We start from the raw sequence: 19,809 nt of genomic DNA on the forward strand, positions 1-19,809 counted from the left end.
AATACATCCTAGGACCTTTTAAGACATCATACAACCCCTTAGTACATCATAGGAGCTATTAAAACATGAACAACCCCTTAATACATCCTAAAACATATTTTAACCCCTTTCACCATCATGAGATGTATAACATAAGACCCCATACGACACCATAAGAACCCTTAAGACCCCTTATGTCTGTAACAACCCCTTATGACCTTGAATGACTCCTTAAGGCCCCTTATGACCCCTAATGACCCCTACTGACTCCACATGATCCCATAGGATCATCTAGTGTCATAAGGGGTCATATGGCATCGTTACCATTCATATGGGGTCCTAAGGGGCTACACATGTGTAGCCCCTTAGGACCCCATATGAACCCTAACGACACCATATGACCCCTTAGAACACTACATGACCCCATAAGATCATATAGTGTCCTAAGGGGTCATATGGGGTCCTAAGGGGCCACACATGTGTTTTAACATGTGTGACCCCTTAGGACCCCATATGACCCCTTTTAACATCCTAGTAGTTGCAACATAACTTTTAGGACACCATATGACCCCATAGGGTCATATAGTGTTCTAAGGGATTGTATGGGGTCCTAAGGGGCCACACATGTGTTCTAACACATGTGTGACCCCTTAGGACCACATATGACGCCTTTTAAAATACTAGTAGGTACAACATACCTCTTAGGACACCATATGACCCCATAGGGTCATATGGTGTGACCCATTAGGACCCCATATGACCCATTTAAAGTCCTCGTATGTACAACATACCCCTTAGCACACCATATGATCCCATAGGGTCATATACTATCCTAAGGGGTCATATGGGGTCCAAAGGGGCCTTGGATCATGTGTTTTAACATGTGTGACTCCTTAGGACCCCATATGACCCCTTTTAACATCTTAGTAGGTGCAACATACCTCTTAGGATACCATATGACCCCATAGGGTCATATAGTGTTCTAAGGGGTCTTATGGGGTACTAAGGGGTCACACATGTGACCCCTTACGACCCCATATAACCTTTTTTAAAGTCCTAGTAGGTACACCATACCTCATAGGACACCATATGACCCCAAAGGTTCATATAGTGCCGTATGGGGTCATACGAGGTCCTAAGGGGTCACACATGTGTCACCAATTAGGACGCCATATGACCCCTTTTAAAGTCCTAGTAGGTACAACACACCCCTTAGGACACCATATGACCTCATAGGGTCATATGGTCTCCTAAGGGGTCATATGGGGTCATAAGGGGCCACACATGTGTTATAACATGTGTGATCCCTTAAGACCCCATATGACCCCTTTTAAAGTCCTAGTAAGTAGAACATACTTATTAGGACACCACATGATCCCATAGGGTCATATAGTGCCCTAAGGGGTCATATGGTATTGTTAGGAGTGATATGGGATATTTGTAAAGTTCTGATGCCAATAGCTAATAAGATGAGAGGGGGGGGGGGGTGAATCATACAAACTTAATCTTCCATAAAATCAATAGAATCAACCTCGGTAACTTATACTTCAACAATATAACCAAAAACTGCTAAAACATGCTAACTCATAAACACATAATCATCATAACACATATAACACCAGATTTTACGTGGAAACCCAAATAGGGAAAAACCACTGTGGGATTTCGGACCCACTAAGAAATATACTCTTCTAGAGTATGCTCGATTAAAAGCAAATCCTATTAAAGATTACAAACACATTGCTAGATGTGACCCGGTTAGGATCTTCACTTTGTTAGAAGTGACCTTGTCAAAGGATTTCAAACACTCAATTAGAATTACCTTGCTAGAGGATTTACAAATAAGACTGTTAGGTCCACTCGGTTAAGAGATTTTCTGTCACTTTACAAAATAACAGTAATAAAAATATATCTGCAACTTCACATCTAAAATACTAAAGTAGATTCTTATTTGCTCAACATTGTCTAGTCATAGGACTTATCTTGTCCCTCTACTGGGCTCCCTACTCTGTTATTCAAACAGGTCTTCAAGCTTCTGTGCTCGATAATCACTATGTAGCATCCCTATGCTTACACTTGCCCACATACATTTTTCATCAATAATTTCTTATTTATGAACAATTTGCTAACCACTGGATCTCCTTGATCACATTTCCCATGATCAATCATAGCCATCAGATCTTCAATCTTGACTAGGTTTAATGTATCCTTTGATTTGAAAAACATTTTACCTCGCCTAGGAACTTGCATTCCTTTCTTGGAACTTGTGCTAGGTTATTGTAGTTCAATCTGTGTTGTAGATCTAGCTCCTAAATTTTCAAAGCCATAGATCCTTAACAAATTTCTTGCATGTCATATCAATCATTAAATCAACTCTAGCTAATCAGATTCCTTCATTAAATAACACTCTGATTCCTTCAATGTTGTCTGTCATAACTCGGTTGCAACTCAGTAAATACTAAACTTCACTCGGTAGACAGTCCGCCTTCATTAACCGATATCAATAACCTTAGGGTTTACTGACTAGGTTCTTTGCCCGATGACATAGTATAGTATTAACCTTACAATCAACAACATATGTAGGATATCAAAACAATCTAAACATCATGATCTCATCATTGTCTAACTCGGTAATAGTTGCCCATTGAATAACTTATTTCTCCCCTTATTCATCACATTCTTTCTATGTCTTTTACCGACATCTTAATTATATTCAAATCAATCTTCTCAAGATATGACAACATCTTATTGAATCAAAATACTAATTTCTTGACATCAATGACAAAATAATGTTATAAAGATAGTTATCATCCTTCTTTAGTTATATCAATAATCTTCAACAACCTTCTCAATATCCTTAATGAAATATCAACAATCTTCTTCTATTGAAATGCCAACAATTTTAAGGGGCCACACATGTGCTCTAAGGACACCATATGACCCCATAGGATCATATAGTGTTCTAAGGGGTTGTATGAGGTCCAAAGGGGCCATGGATGTGTTTTAACATGTGTGATCCCTTAGGACCCCATATGACTCCTTTTAATATCCTAGTAGGTGCAACATGCCTCTTAGGACACCATATGACCCCATAGGGTCATATCGTGTCCTAAGGGGTCATATGGGGTACTAAGGGGTCACACGTGTAACCCCTTAGGACCCCATATGATCTCTTTTAAAGTCCTAGTAGGTACAACATACCTCTTAGATAGTAGGCACAACGTATCTCTTAGGACACCATATGACCCCATAGGTTCATATAGTATCGCATGGGGTCACATGGGGTCCTAAGCAGTCACACATGTGTCACCCCTTATGACCCCATATAACCCCTTTTAAAGTCCTAGTAGGTACAACATACCCACTAGGACACCATATGACCCCACATAGTCATATGTTCCCTTAAGACCCCATATGACCTCTTTTAAAGTCCTAGTAAGTACAACATACCTCTTAGGACACCATATGACCCCATAAGGCCATATAGTGTCCTAAGGGGTCATATGGGGTCCTAAGGGGCCACAAATGTGTGACCCCTTAGGACCCCATATGACCCCTTTTAAAGTACTAGTAGGTACAACAAAAATCTTAGGATACCATATGACCCAACAGGGTCATATAGTGTCGTATGGGATCACACATTTGTGAACCCTTAGGACCCCATATGACCCCTTTTAAAGTACTAATAGGTACAAAATACCCCTTAGGATACCATATGACCCCATAGGGTCATATAGTGTCCTAAGCGGTCAAATGGGGTCTTAAGGGGCCACATGTATTCTAACATATGTGTGACCCCATATGGCCCCTTTTAAAGTCCTTGTAGGTACAACATAAGGTCAAATGGACATCATATGACCCCTTAGGACCCATATGACCCCTCAAGACACCATAGGGTCATATGGTGTTCTAAGGGGTCATATAGGGTCCTAAGAGACCACACATGTCTTCTAACATATGTGTGACCCCTTAGGACCCCATATGACCCCTTTTAAAGTCCTAGTAGGTACAACATACCTCTTATAACTCCATATGACCGCTTAGGACACCATAGGGTCATATATTGTCGTAAGGGGTCATATGAGGTCATAAGGGGCCACACGTACATTTTATAACTCTTGTGTGACCCCTTAGAAAACCATAGGATCATATGGTGTTTTAAGGGATAATGTATGAGGTCCTAAGGGGTCACACATGTGACCCCTTGGACCCTAATGACCTCTTTGAAAGTCATAGTCGGTACAACATACCCCCTAGTAGATGGACAACCCCTTGATACATCTTAGGACATCTTTTGACCCCTTTTAGCATCTTATCATGTATAACATAAGACCCCATTGTCACGAACCGTATTTTTGATAATGTGTTAGTAAGAGATATAATGTAGGTTTTTATTTATGAATTACAATTGAAATAGATATGAGCATTCATTTTGATGATAATTCAGTTGTATACAAATAATAGGAAATGATGTATGCATTTTATTCATGCAATATGTAATTCGATATCTAGTATTATCTTAATTGGGGATCGTCAATGCTGATGAATTATTGAGTGCAAGTGATGCAAGGATAGGTGAATGAAGTTGAAGGCGAGGACATGACTCAGGTAGAGTTGTTTTTAACTAATGACTTCGGTAGACTAGGGGAATCTCACACACCACAATAGGAAATTGTATGAGCAAATATGACTTTGTTAAGGCATTATTGTTTGAATTGGGACTTTGTCGATGCTTATTTTAAAATTGAAATGATTTGAGTAAAAATTAGTCGTTATATTGATTTCATATTTGAAAATGTTCAATAGTTGAAAAATTAGGGTTAATTAATTAGCGAGTTAACATTTTTATTGAATCTAATTTGGAATACGAACTTTATGTCGACATGATTTCAATGGTATGAAGTTGATTATTTTGTTCGTTGAGAAATAAGTATTATGATCTCGTCGATTAGGTAATTGTATAAATTCTGTATGCATATAAATTCGATGATTATTTATAAGTTAAATATTTTGGAAAAGAGTTAGTGATTTAACGATTTAACGTTCCTTATATAGAATGATTTAATGTCCCTTGTATAAGAGAATGTAATTTTATTAACGATTGTTTTGTTTACAATGATACAAATTTTATATGCATGGTAGTTAGATAACTACGATTCAATCGTATATATATATATATATATATATATATATATATATATATATATATATATATATATATATATATATATATATATACATATATGCGTGAATATTTGAATTATGCTTATGTGATTATTATCTTATTATACAAACATGACTATTCATAATAATGTATTTATGAATATACATATACAAAATTATGATTATACATTTTATTTCTAAAACCTTTTTAAGTATAGACTTTCTTTAATATAATCATGAACAATATATAATATAGTAATTTATTATATATATATTTATATATATAATATTATAAGGTGGCAGGTTTTAGACTTAGACTTAAGTCCTCACATATTAGTTAAAGGCCAATGAAGGTGGCCAACTAGGCACCATGACTAACAGTAAACACAAACTTAGAGTGTGGCCGGTCATCGACATGGATAACCGTGGCAGGAGACTTGGCAACGAAGGTGATAATCATGCACATAAAAAACACTTAAGTGTTTGTAATAGAATCCAACGTTACCGACCTCCCCACCAAGCAAGCGATCAGCCACGTAATTGAAGACTCCTCGAACATCAGACACTCCTCACCCTTAGCTTATGGTTAACTTAAACCACAGATTTCTCCCTCATCCCACGGTGATTGTAGTTAACTGCTAGTTCTATATAGATAGCTTTGGAATATAGCCCATGATCTTTGGTTTGTAACCACGGGAGGGAAGAATTAGCAGGCACGTGGTGCCATAGAGTTAGAGATGCAAACGTTAGGAAGCTGCAAACTCCACGATGCATGGCGAGAATAAGTCGACTCATCTACCCCAAACTATAGTAGATGTAATTAAAACTACCATCTCTAAAAGTGTTTAATTTACGAAAGTAATAGGGAAGATGTTATTTCAATTAGTCAAAAGATTGTATTCTTAAAATGTATTCTCGTTTGTGGGAACCAAGCAATGGATAGGCTTGTGTATAGAAAGTTACCTTCCAGGACGGGCGCCGAATATGGAATCTTAGAGAGAATAGTTGCTTTTTCCAACTATTTATTTTTGCTATTCATGGCATTATACTCGGCCAAGTAATGAATTGAATTATCTATAGAAATAGATGGAATTCTTTATTTTATGCTCTCTACCATATCCTTGATTGATAGTGAATGATTGTTTCTTAAAAGAATTAGAAAAATGAAAATGATTGTATCATCTAGGCACGCACCAGATTCCCTCTTGTCTTTTGAATTTTTTGGTTAAAACGATTCGTGCAAGGTTGGGTATTCTTGATTGACCAAGAATTCTGGGGAAGCGTAATCTTCAAGGTTGGGTAGAAAAAGCGCCTGAATCTTGTTCTCATCTTCATGCTAAAGATTGCATTGGCGATAGCTTGGGTTGCAGATCAACGGACGTACCTCACCCTTTACTTTGTATTATTTATTATTGAACTTATGGCAACTTGAAATGCCTAAGTATTGTATGAGTGAGGTACTACTTTTATCGATTTATTGAATAAAGAATCTTCATCTTTTAGAGAAATTCCATGTTTATTACGATTTAAATGGAATGATCAAATGAAGCTATGGATAGAAAAGTGTATTGAAATAGATTTATTAACTGATTTATGAGTTTATTTAAGAATAAAGAGTATTTCGGCTATTATTGAAGTTAGCATGATTTACATCTTTACACCCATACAATACCAAAATACCCCTTAGGATTGTAAGGACCCCTTATGACCTCTAATGACCCCTTAAGACCCCTTATGACTCCTTATGACCCCTACTAACCCCATTTGACCCCATTGGATCATATAGTGTCATAAGGGGTCATATGGTGTAGGTAAGGGTCATATGGGGTCCTTAGGGGCCACACATATGTTTCAACACATGTGTGGCCCCTTAGGACCCTAGATGACCCCTAACTACACCATATGACCCCTTAGGACACCATATGACCTCATAGAATCATATAGTGTCCTAAGGAGTCATATGGGGTCCTAAGGGGCCACACATGTGTGACCCCTTAGGACCCCATATGACCCCTTTTAAAGTCCTAGTAGGTACAACACACCCCCTCAGATAGCATATGACCCCATAGGATCATATAGCATCCTAAAGGGTCATATGGAGTCCTCAAGGGCCACACATGTGTGATCCCTTAGGACCCCATATGACCAATTTTAAAGTCCTAGTAGGTATGACATACCACCTAGGAAACCATATGACCCCATAGGATCATATAGCATCCTAAGGGGTCATATGGGGTCCTAAGGGGCCACACATGTGTGATCCCTTAGGTTCCCATATGACCCCTTTTAAAGTCCTAGTAGGTACAACATACCCCCTCCTTAATTTCAATTATTAAAAAATTACAAAAACTACAAATAATGACAAAAATCTTAAAAATAGGGTAAGTGCACAAAGATGGTGGTAAAAAACGGGGGTATAAGTGGACACTTTTTTTTCTGAAATCGGGTGAACCTAAACTTGGAGCCAAAATTTGAAAGTTATCCACTCAAGATATGAAGATAATCAAAGAACAAATATTGTAGTACTCTGAATCTAGTTTCCAAACTACTAGACTTTTTCAAAATTGGATAAGATTAAGGGGGTCAAATCCTTCACGCACAAAAAAGAGACCTTGATTTTTTCTGAAAAACATAACATAGTGTCTCACGTGAGCATCAAAAAAGTCATAGTTATATTTAGTATTTTGACAAATCCTTTGGCAGAAAGATAGTTAAGAGTGAGAACTTGATGTATATTTTTTTGTAATTTTTTGTTGACTATTTTGTTTTTTATGATTTTTCCAATCAAGCACATCCTAAAAATTAGGTACCTATTCACGCGTGAAGCATAAGTTGCACTAAAAAAATTGAAAATATAATTTTTTATATATTAAATTGTAAATAACCAATTGCACTATAATAACATATAAAGATTTTTAAAGTTGGATGAGTATATCAAAAGTTATTAAAAAAATGGGGCACCTATGTCTGTGAGAACTATGGAGACACTGGTAAAAGAAATTCAATAATAATATGTTATTGTTGTTCAAATTTTTAAAAAATTATATGGTTAGAAAGCTTAGAAGATGGGTCAAAATATGGTGGCAATTTTAGAAATACCCACTTGATGAAGTGTAAACCTAATGATGACAAAGTCGGTAAACCAAGTTGATAAAATAAAACACGTCACAAATGAGAGAAATGGAGGGAAATCAAACTTCCAAATCGTAGCTTTGTCATCCAGGCCTATTTCCAATCCTAAACAGTCAAAAGCGCATATGAGTGTATTATCTCCCCCTCTCAAGCGCATACAAAGTACCTCCCTCTCTCTCTCTCTCTCTCTCTCTATATATATATATATATATATATATATATCTTTCTCTCCCTTTCCCTCTCTCCCCCTCTCTCTCCCTCCCCCTCTCTCTCTCTCCCTCTCTCCCCTTCTCCCTTCCTTAATACCCCATCCCTCTCTCTTTCCCTCTCTCCCCTTCTCTCTTCCTCCATACCCCATCCCTCTCTCTCCATATCTCCCCTTCTCCCTTCCTCCATACCCCATCCCTCTCTTTCTCTCTTCTTCTCTCTCTCCCTCCCTCCATACCCCACTGCAACTATGTCTGCACTTCTATAGAAGTAAGTGAATTTATTTCTTTTCTGCAACTTCCTCTTTGATTTTTATCATGTATGCTCTCCTAAAAAAATTGATTGGTGGATTTGTGTGTGTATATTGAATAGGAGGAATAGGGTTTGAAATTGAACCACAGGTGCATTACCGTGACAAACAAGGAAACCTACAATAATATTCTTCTTGAATGTGTTTTTAATGAGTAGAGAAGATGTGGAAAATAGTGTCAACAAAGCAAAATGATGAGTTAGAGTACCTGCAATATGTTTTTTAGAAGGAAACAATCGGTAGGAAGAGAAAGAGGGAGAGTAACACAGATGATGTCTTGGAGAATGATAGTGGTGGGTATGCAAGAGTTCCCATGTTGTTACACAACGCCTGTCACCTAAAGAAATTAAAGTTTTTTGTAAGCATGGTAGTGGTAGTATATGATGATCATCACTTGTCAAAAGTCTAGGAAGGGTACATACCCATGAAAGAAATCAAGTGTGTAATGCCTATAGTCACAATTGAGATCAGTCCTATAACCTTTCAAATTTAATAGAATCATATGTTTTAGAAAGGGTTTTAGAAAGGCAGTACTCTTAGGGTTAGGTCAAGGTATTACACTTTATTTTTAGTGAATCCTCATTGTTTGTTCGCTTGGAGTCTCTCTTATGCTGACAATGGTCTAACTTAGTTATATCAAAAGTAAACTATTGATGTTCTATTGTATGTCATTAAAGGTCATATTGTTTCCTAAGAAGTCATATGGTGTCCTGTGACCCCTTAGGACACCATATGACCCCTTAAAACACCATACAACCCATAACAACACCATATGGTGTCCTAAGGAGTCATAGGATGCCATATTACCCCTCGAGACACCATACGACCTATACCAACACTATATGGTGTTCTATGACCCCTTAGGACACTATTTGGTGTCGTTATAGGTCCTATGGTGTGCTAAGGGATCATATAGTGTCATATGACCCCTTAGGACACCCTATGACCCCTTAGATGTTGTTAGGGGTCATATTGTGTTCTAAGGGTCATATAGTGTTCTATGACCCCTTACGACACCATATGGTGTCGTTATGTGTCTTATGGTGTCCTATGACCCTTAGGACACCATATGGTGTTGTTAGGGGTCATATGGTCTCCAACGACCCCTTAGGACACCATTTGACCCCTTAGGACTCCATATGGTGTCATTATGGTCTCTCTCTCTCTCTCTCTCTCTCTCTCTACCTCCCTCCCTCCCTCTACCTCTCCCTCCCTCCCCCCTCTCTCTCTCCCTCTCCCTCCTTCCCTCTTTCTCTCTCTTCCTCTCTCATCCCCCCTCATTCTTCTCTCCCTCTCTCCCTCCCTCCCTCCTTCCCTCCCTCTCTCTCTCTCTCTCTCTCTCTCTCTCTCTCTCTCTCTCCCCCCTCATTCTTCTCTCCCTCTCTCCCTCCCTCCCTTCCACCCCCTCCTCTCTCCCTCCCCCTACTCTCTCTCTCTCTCTCTCTCTCTCTCCCTCTCCCTCCCCCCTCCTTCTTCTCTCCCTCTCTCCTTCCCTCCCTTCCGCCCCCCTCCTCTCTCCCTCCCCCATCCTCTCTCCCTCCCCCCTACTCTCCCCCCCTCTCTCTCTCCCTCTCCCTTCCTCCATACCCCTTCTTCTCTCCCTCCCTCCCCCCTCTCCTCTCCCTCCCCCCTTCCTTCCTCTCTCCCTCTCTCCCTCCTTCCCTCTCTCTCTCTCTCTCTCTCTCTCTCTCTCTCCCTCTCTCTCCTCCTTCTTCTCTCCATCTCTCTCTCTCCCTCCCTTCTGCCCCCTCCTCTCTCCCTCCCCCCTACTCTCCTCCCTCTCCCTCTCTCTCTCCCTCTCTCCCTCCCTCACTTTCCATTCACATATTTCTACTACAAATAGCACATACGAGGTATTGAACCTATTAGTTCACTGCCCTGCCATAACTTTTTAAGGCATAGGAGCACGTATGCGGTACTTATTACTTCTAAGCATGTATAGGGTACTGAGCCTAGTAATTCATTACCCTGCCATAACATTTTTTAGGCTTAGGAGCGCGTATGCGCTACTTATTAGTACAAAATGGAAAAAAAAATACTATTGGGCTTGCCAACATTTTATGGACTAATAATGTGCAGATAGTTATTAATATAGCGTGTATGTGGTAGGTAGACATAGTTTTAGTTTCCTAAGGGCCTCAATGGCCTCAAAAGAAAATTTTGAGGTCGTTAAAGGCCCCACTGCAACTGTGTCTGCACTTCTATCATTGGTTTACACATAGAAGTAAGTGATTTTTTTGTTTTTGTATGATTTCAAATGATTTAATTGTTGTTCTTATTATTTTTATCAATATTATTGTGATTGTTTAATAGTTTGATTCAAAATAATAATGATAAGATGCATATTTATGGTTATTTGTTTGTTTATGAACTTTTGTATACATATATATGTAATATGATTCTATTTAGGACAACCGATATCAGCCATGGAAAGAACAAGTGAGGAACAATGGAACAACTAGAGGCTGAAAAGGAAAGACAAAGGCAACATATGAAGAAATTATGTGACATAAGAACAATGGGAGAAGAAGGTATGTCATCCTCAACATCTCAATTAGATTTACCAAACAAACATAATGCACCTAATGCAATTGAAGAACAAACATTTGATTTACCGTATGAACCTAATGCAATTGAAGAAGATACCACATTGAATAATAAATTAAATGATGAGCATACACCTTCTCTATTTGATGAATTGAATGTACATAATGCATCGATGCTAACAGCTCCTAAAATCATTCGTAGGAAACCAAAGTATCTAATTGACATTGATGAGAATATATTGAAGCCAATGCCCAATAAAATGAATGAACGAACTTGTAAGAGAATGGCTAAAACAATATGGCAAAACTATTTTGAAAACTTAAATCAACCACAAGATGTCAATTAATTGTTCAAATGATTAAAAATTTGAATTTTAGAGAGACAATGAAAATTCTAGGCCTAAGATCATCTGAAAGTAACAGTGAAAGAAATATTATGAGAAATCTATTTGATGCATATCAAGCTATTGGTTCAAAATCATGTACTAAAGATTATAATGCTACTCGACGTGTCGTTACATCAACCATAATGAGCAAGAAAATAAAAAAGATTGTTTGATAAACAAAACAAGTCATTAAACGTTAGTAGACCAACATTAAGTAAAGCATTAAAGAGGCGGGAAAAAATAGAGGAACCTAACAATAATTCTCTTTGGGCATTCTCAGGTAGACTACCACGCAAAGACAAGGTTGTTGTTGATGCACTAAGAACGTTAATTGAATTTTTTTGGTATGACAACACAAGAGTTTCGCACAACCAAAGAGATGTTGTTAGAAAGCGAATCGGGTCTAGAAATCGTGAGCCACATGCCAAACACTATTTGGATATGACTCAAACTAAATTTTATGAAAGATTCCTTCAAAAGTTTCCTCAAATAAGAATTTCTCAAAGATTTTTTGAAATGAAAAAACATTTTTATATTAAGATTAATCATGTATGCACCACGTGTTGTAGGATGCATATTGAATTTTCCATGCACTGTGATATTTTTCATCATATTTGTTCTACTTTGCACACTAACGATGTTTTGCAGGAATGCAATATACAAGCACCTCCTAAGTCGGTAAGAGAATTTATTTCAAGTGTGCTATGTAATAGACTTGATGGTTGCATTTATTATAAGATACCTTATTTGGAAGGTTCTTGTGCTATATGTGGTGGTTTGCAATGTTTACCAAGATGCTTACATTTGGAGAGCACACATGAAATTGATATGAAACTATTCTCTTTCGGAAAATACAAGACATTCACATATGGAGTTAAAGATGGAAAAGATTTGAAGAGATGTGAGCTAGTGAAAAATGATATATGTGTAGCTGAATTTATGAAAATGTTTCAAGAGAAACTAGTTTATGAGTACATAATGCATATACATAGAGCTTGATGGTTAGATGATAAATTCAAGTTATGTAAGGACATATTTCCTCTTGGAACCATTGTCTCTATCATTGATTTCACTGAAAATTATACACTACAACCTAAAAATGAAGTGCAATCTATGTATTATCATTCTACACAAGTTTCTATGTTTATACACATAGCATTCATGCATGCAGATGATAACACAAAGGAGGATAGAAAGGTTGTAAGATAGTATCACTTCTACATAAGTGATACCAAACCGGTATTGAGAGGGGAGGTGAATTAGTTAGGTACAAAAACTTTTCCTGAACCGGTTTGACTGCAAACAGTAAAATTGGACTTCAAGTCAAATGATCTAAATGTATGAAATTTACACAAGTTAAGTTTAAGAATGCAAAATTATTTATAGATTTCACTAATTACATTTTTTTTGTTAAGAACTGACGAAAAGTTATTAGATATATAACCTTTTTAGTTCAAAGCACTAAATTTTGAAGATTTGCATATTTGGATGTGTTGTTTTTAGGTTCAAAGCACAAAATTTTGAAGATCTAAATATTTTTTGCAATGGGGATTAAGAGGACTAGATCAAGGTTGTATGATTGTAAAAGGGACGATAAGATGAAAGGTCATACAAAACGTAGTCAACAACAATCCGTTGTTGTTCAAGATCAACCTGATGATGTTCAAGAAAGATCTACTCAGGTACGAGATGAATTTTTTTTTTCTGGTATGGAAAATTTAATGGAAATGGATGAAGATAGTCTTTTCAATGAAATTCCATCTAAAGATATGATACTTGAAAGCACATTAAAATTGCATTGTAAGAATTTGTGGGTTGATTATTTTAAAAATAAGTCTATTATTGGAAGAGCACAATTACTTGCTAAGTTATTTAGGAAAAGGGAAATGAAACCTGTTTTGGAGTTGTTGGGTGTTGGTAATAAGAAAAGTTTGAGTGATACATTAGTAAAAGAAATTATAATTGAAAATTTACTAGAAGCATTGAATTGTACTGAGAACACAAGTTGAGGTGTTGATTTAAGTGTTGCACATAGAGCATTGATGACTATGATTACTAGTAAGGAATTGACTCGTAAAAAACAAGTTAATGAAATTTCTCAATTAATGCATGTATCTAGAAGAACTTTTCAAAGATACATTAGGAAGAGAAATATGTTGGATGAAAACATCGAAAAGAATTGGGTAAACATCGAAGTACTAGAAGACCAAAGAATGATGCTTTCAAAATCACCCTTCTATTGGGAGATTGTGTACATAGCCTCTTGGTCTTCTAAGACACTAAAAAGTGTACTTCGAGTCCACCAACTCTGGTTCCACACCATAGAAATTTTTGGAAATTATCTTCCAAATATCCTTTGGTGCAAAAGAACCATTCTCAAAATAGAAAAAAGGTGGCTCTTGCATGAACACATTGATTTCCTCCAAGCATGGCACAATAGGTTTCCCCGTCCAACTCCAAAACCAGTTAGTCCCTCCGGACATAAATTAGAGACCACATCACACACTCCAAACATTTTTTTTTTGTATTGCATACTCTCTATGTATTAATCACCCTTTAACACTTTCCTCTGCTTTTCTCCAATTGCTCTCTTTTGGGCAGTTGATGAGCTTGTTTCCATGTGTCGTAAGGGGCCTTAAGTGGTCCTAAGGGCTCACGCATGTGTTGACCCCTTTGGACCACATATGATCCCTTGCAATACCATTTGGTCTTATGTGGTCCTAATAGGTCCTAAGGGATGCACATGTGTCACAAGGGGCCTTAAGTGGTCCTAAGGGGTCACACATGTGTTCTAACACATGCATAACCCCTTAGGACCACATATGACCCCTTGCAACACCATTTGGTCTTATGTGCTCATAATAGGTCCTAAGGGGTGTACATGTGTTGCAAGGGGCCTTAAGTGGTCCTAAGGGGTCACACATGTGTTCTAACACATGCGTGACCCCTTAGGAGCACATATGACCCCTTACGACACCATTTGGTCTTATGTGGTCCTAATAGGTCCTAAGGTGTGCACATGTGTCGCAAAGGGCCTTAAGTGGTCCTAAGGGGTCATGCATGTGTTCTAACACATGTGTGACCCCTTAGGACCACATAAGACCCCTTGTGACATCGTTTGGTCTTGAGTGGTCCTAATAGGTCCTAAGGGTTGCACATGTGTTGCAAGGGGCCTTAAGTGGTCCTAAGGGGTCATGCATGTGTTCTAACACATCCGTGACCCTTTAGGACCACATATGACCCCTTGCGATACCATTTGGTCTTATGTAGTCATAATAGGTGCACATATGTCGCAAGGGGCCTTAAGTGGTCCTAAGGGGTCACGGATGTTCTAACACATGTGTGACCCCTTAGGACCACATAAGACCCCTTGAGACACCATTTGGTCTTTTGTGGTCCTAATAGGTCCTAAGGGGTGCACATGTATCGCAAGGGGCCTTAAGTGGTCCTAAGGGGTCACACATGTCTTAGAACACATGTGTGACCCCTTAGGACCATATATGACCCCTTGCGACACCATTTGGTGTTATGTGGTCCTAATATGTCCTAAGGGGTACACGTGTCACAAGGGGCCTTAAGTGGTCCTAAGGGGTAATGCATGTGTTCTAACATATGTGTGACCCCTTAGGACCACATAAGACCCCTTGCGACACCGTTTGGTCTAATGTGGTCCTAATAGGTCCTAACGGGTGCACATGTGTCGCAAGGGGCCTTAAGTGGTCCTCACGGGTCACGCATGTTTTATAACACATGCGTGACCCCTTAGGACCACATATGACCCCTTGCGACACCATTTGGTCTTATGTGGTCCTAATAGGTGCTAAGGGGTGCACATGTGTTGCAAGGGGCCTTAAGTGGTCCTAAGGGGTCACGCATGTGTTCTAACACATGCGTGACCCCTTAGGAGGTATATGACCCCTTGCAACACCATTTGGTCTTTTGTGGTCATAATAGGTCCTAAGGGGTGCACATGTGTCGCAAAGGGCCTTAATTGGTCCTAATAGGTCCTAAGGGGTGTACATGTGTCGCAAGGGGCCTTAATTGGTCCTAAGGGGTCATGCATAAGTTCTAACACATGTGTGACCCCTTAGGGCCACATATGACCCCTTGCGACACATTTAGTCTTATGTGGTCCTAATAGGTCCTAAGAGGTGCACATGTGTCACAAGGGGCCTTAAGTGGTCCTAAGGGGTCACGCATGTGTTCTAACACATGCATGACCCCTTAGGACCACATAAGATCCCTTGGGAAACCATTTGGTCTTATGTGGTCCTAATAGGTCCTAAGTGGTGCACATGTGTCGTAAGGGGCCTTAGGACCACATATGACCCCTTGCGACACCATTTGGTCTTTTATGGTCATAATAGGTCCTGAAGGGTGCACATATGTCGCAAGGGGCCTTAAGTGGTCCTAAGGGGTCACGCATGAGTTCTAACACATGGGTGACCCATTAGGACCACAAATGACCCCTTGCGACACCATTTGGTCTTTTATGGTCATAATAGGTCCTAAGGGCTGCACATGTGTTGCAAGGGGCCTTAAGTGGTCCTAATGGGTCACACATGTATTCTAACACATGTGTGACCCCTTAGGACCAAATATGACCCCTTGCGACACCATTTGGTCTTATGTGGTCCTAATAGGTCCTAAGGGGTGCACATGTGTCGCAAGGGGCCTTAAGTGGTCCTAAAGGGTCACTCATGTGCTCTAATACATGTGTGACCCCTTGCGACAACATTTGGTATTATGTGGTCCTAATAGGTCCTAAGGGATGCACACGTGTCGCAAGAGGCCTTAAGTTCTCTTAAGGGGCCACGCATGTGCTCTAACACATGTGTGACCCCTTAGGACCCCTTGCGACACCATTTGGTATTATGTGGTCCTAATAGGTCCTAAGGGGTGCACATGTGTCACAAAGGCCTTAAGTGGTCCTAAGGGGTCACGCATGTGTTCTAACACATGTGTGACCCCTTAGGACCACATATGACCCCTTGCAACACCATTTGGTCTTATATGGTCCTAATAGGTTTTAAGGGGTGCACATGTGTTGCAAGGGGCCTTAAGTAGTCCTAAGGGGTCACGCATGTATTAGAACACATACATGACCGCTTAGGACCACATATGACCCCTTGTGACACCATTTGGTCTTATGTGGTCCTAATAGGTCCTAAGGGGTGCACATGTGTCGCAAGGGGCCTTAACTGGTCCTAAGGGGTCATGCATGTGTTCTAACACATGCGTGACCCCTTAGGACCACATATGACCCCTTGCGACACCATTTGGTCTTATGCAGTCCTAATAGGTCCTAAGGGGTTCACATGTGTCACAAGGGGCCTTAAGTGGTCCTAAGGGGGCACGCATGTGTTAGAACACACATGCAGGACCACATAAGACCCCTTGCAACACCATTTGGTCTTTTGTTGTCCTACTAGGTTCTAAGGGGTGCACATGTGTCGCAAGGGGCCTTAAGTAGTCGTAAGGGGTCACGCATGTGTTCTAACACATGCGTGACCCCTTAGGACCACATATGACCCCTTGTGACACCATTTGGTCTTATGTGGACATAATAGGTCCTAAGGGGTGGACATGTGTAGCAAGGGGTGTTTAGTCATCCTAAGGGGTCATATAAAATAATTATATAATCCTTAGGATGTACATGTATACATACATACATACACCTTAGCACATGCTATCAGGGGTCGTGTGTGTTGTTCACACATGTGTGACCCCTCAGGACCACACACGACCCCTTATAGCATGAACATGTGTGTGACTCCTCAGGACCACACACGACCCCTGATAGCATGTCCTGAGGTGTATGTATGTCCTAAGGCATATATAATTAATTTATATGTATTTATGTATGTATGCACATGTATATTTATGTATGTGTATGTACATGTATGTGTGTATGTATGTATGTAGACATAGTTATGTATGTGTATGTCCTAAGGTGTACATATAATTATTTTATATGTATGTATGTATGTATGTATGTGTGTGTGTGTGTATGTAGGTAGGTATGTATGTTTGTGTATGTTTGTATGTAAGTTTGTATGTATGTGTATGTATGTGTATGTATGTGTATGTATGTATGTATGTGTACGTATGTATATAGGTTTGTATGTATGTATGTGTATGCTTGTGTATGTATTTACATATGTATGTGTGTATTTATTTTCTAATATTCTAAACTAATATGATAGAATATATAAATATATATATATATATATATATATATATATATATATATTTTAAACTTAAAAAAACTAATTTTCTATTAAAACTATTTTTAAAAAATATATATAAATTAATATGTTAAAATAAATACATTTAAAAAAAAAAACTACTTACCACCAAAACTCTTCTAGTCGGATCTCTGTGATTTTTTGTGCCATCCTTCTTAACTCCAAGCCACTCAATGCAAAATGAGGGGCTTGGGCGGATTTCGGCTCTTATATAGGGCAAGGGCTTTTTAGTTGGAAAGCCCTTGCCACGCGAGCGCAACATGGTTGCCAAATTGGGCCAAATTGGTCCGGTTGGAACGCTTCACGTCAAAACCCTTCTGATCGAAATAGGCATTGTTAGCCTAAAGTGCGACACAGATATTAAATAAAAATTTGATATGATATTACAAGATGGGTATTGTAGTGACACCAAGCACAAACAATAAGGAGTCTTGATATGCGTCCCTTAAGATGTTACAAAAATAACTTTATTTTTATATCATGAGAAAGATAGAGGTCCATATTAAGGATAAGCACCTTCTACACCAAGGAGATATCATTAACAAGGATGAGTGACTTGTTAGATAGTTCAGCTAATCTGAAGACAACTGAGAGAGGGGGGGTGAATCAGTTGTCACAAATTACTGAAAGCATTAGCAATTTAAAACAACAATACTAAAATAGCACTTAAACCAATTAAGCATAAACAATAATCACAGGATAAAATGCATCCACACAACACCAAGATTTGTACGTGGAAAACCCGATAAAGGGAAAAATCATGGTGGGAAGCCTACCCACAGTTAGATAATACTTCTATAGTAAGTATGTAAATTACAATGAAGGGGCTTGCACTTGCAGGAAGGCCAATAGTCTAGAGCACACTGCTCATCACAAAAGGAGTCTCACTGACTACATACAAATCCAGACTACAATCTGGAGAAGTGTTGAACTGCAAAAGATAGAATCTCCTATTCCTGAGTACAGTTCCAGTTAAGCTGAATACCGAAGGACTAATTCCTCTTACAAACCCAATTCGATCTCCATTGATTGGCCAACTCCTCTGGATGAATGATATTATAGTATTCACACATTATATTCCTTGACCATGACCTCTTACAATAACCATGATGATCTACAATGAAATCTTACGTCTTATTTATACAAACCCTCGACCATAAACAATCAGGTCGGCTACTAGACAATATACCAATTACATAATTACAAACCATGTTGGCCTTAGACCAAAACAAATAATATCCAGCACATAAGACATCCTAGAAATACAACAATAGGTCCATCCACACATTACATAAATGTCGGTCCATAACCTAGATCAACTGAGACCAAGTATAGGTCCACATGCTTCAACAATGATCTCCAAATGCCAAGTCTTGAAACTTGATCACCAACAACATCCTGAAACTCCATCAAAAGCTGTACCAACACCAATTATGCAATGCATCAAAGATCTCCATCAAAATCTTTGTCGGTGAAACCCTCGTCGGAACCAAAAACCAATCTTCTGAGTAAGCAGGATAGCATCCAATCACTAGACCAAAATCAACTGACCAAATATGAGTATAAGCATTATGAACAAGTCAATTGCATCACCAGATTATACCGGAGTCAACCGGATCATACCAGATCCAAGTTAACCAAAAACTACTCAACCTACCAGGACCAAAAGGGTGCCGGTAAAGCATCCAAACAGCTAGTGTTGACATCAATGACAAAACATCAATGCAACATATAATTAATTCCACCAAATGGCCAACAATCTCCCCCTTTGGCATTGATGGCAACACTAGATGTGAAAAACATCTAAGTACCAAGAAATGCCAAACAAGTCTCCCATT

This window comes from Cryptomeria japonica, chromosome 7 (assembly GCF_030272615.1).
Source record: "Cryptomeria japonica chromosome 7, Sugi_1.0, whole genome shotgun sequence".
Taxonomy (NCBI): domain Eukaryota; kingdom Viridiplantae; phylum Streptophyta; class Pinopsida; order Cupressales; family Cupressaceae; genus Cryptomeria; species Cryptomeria japonica.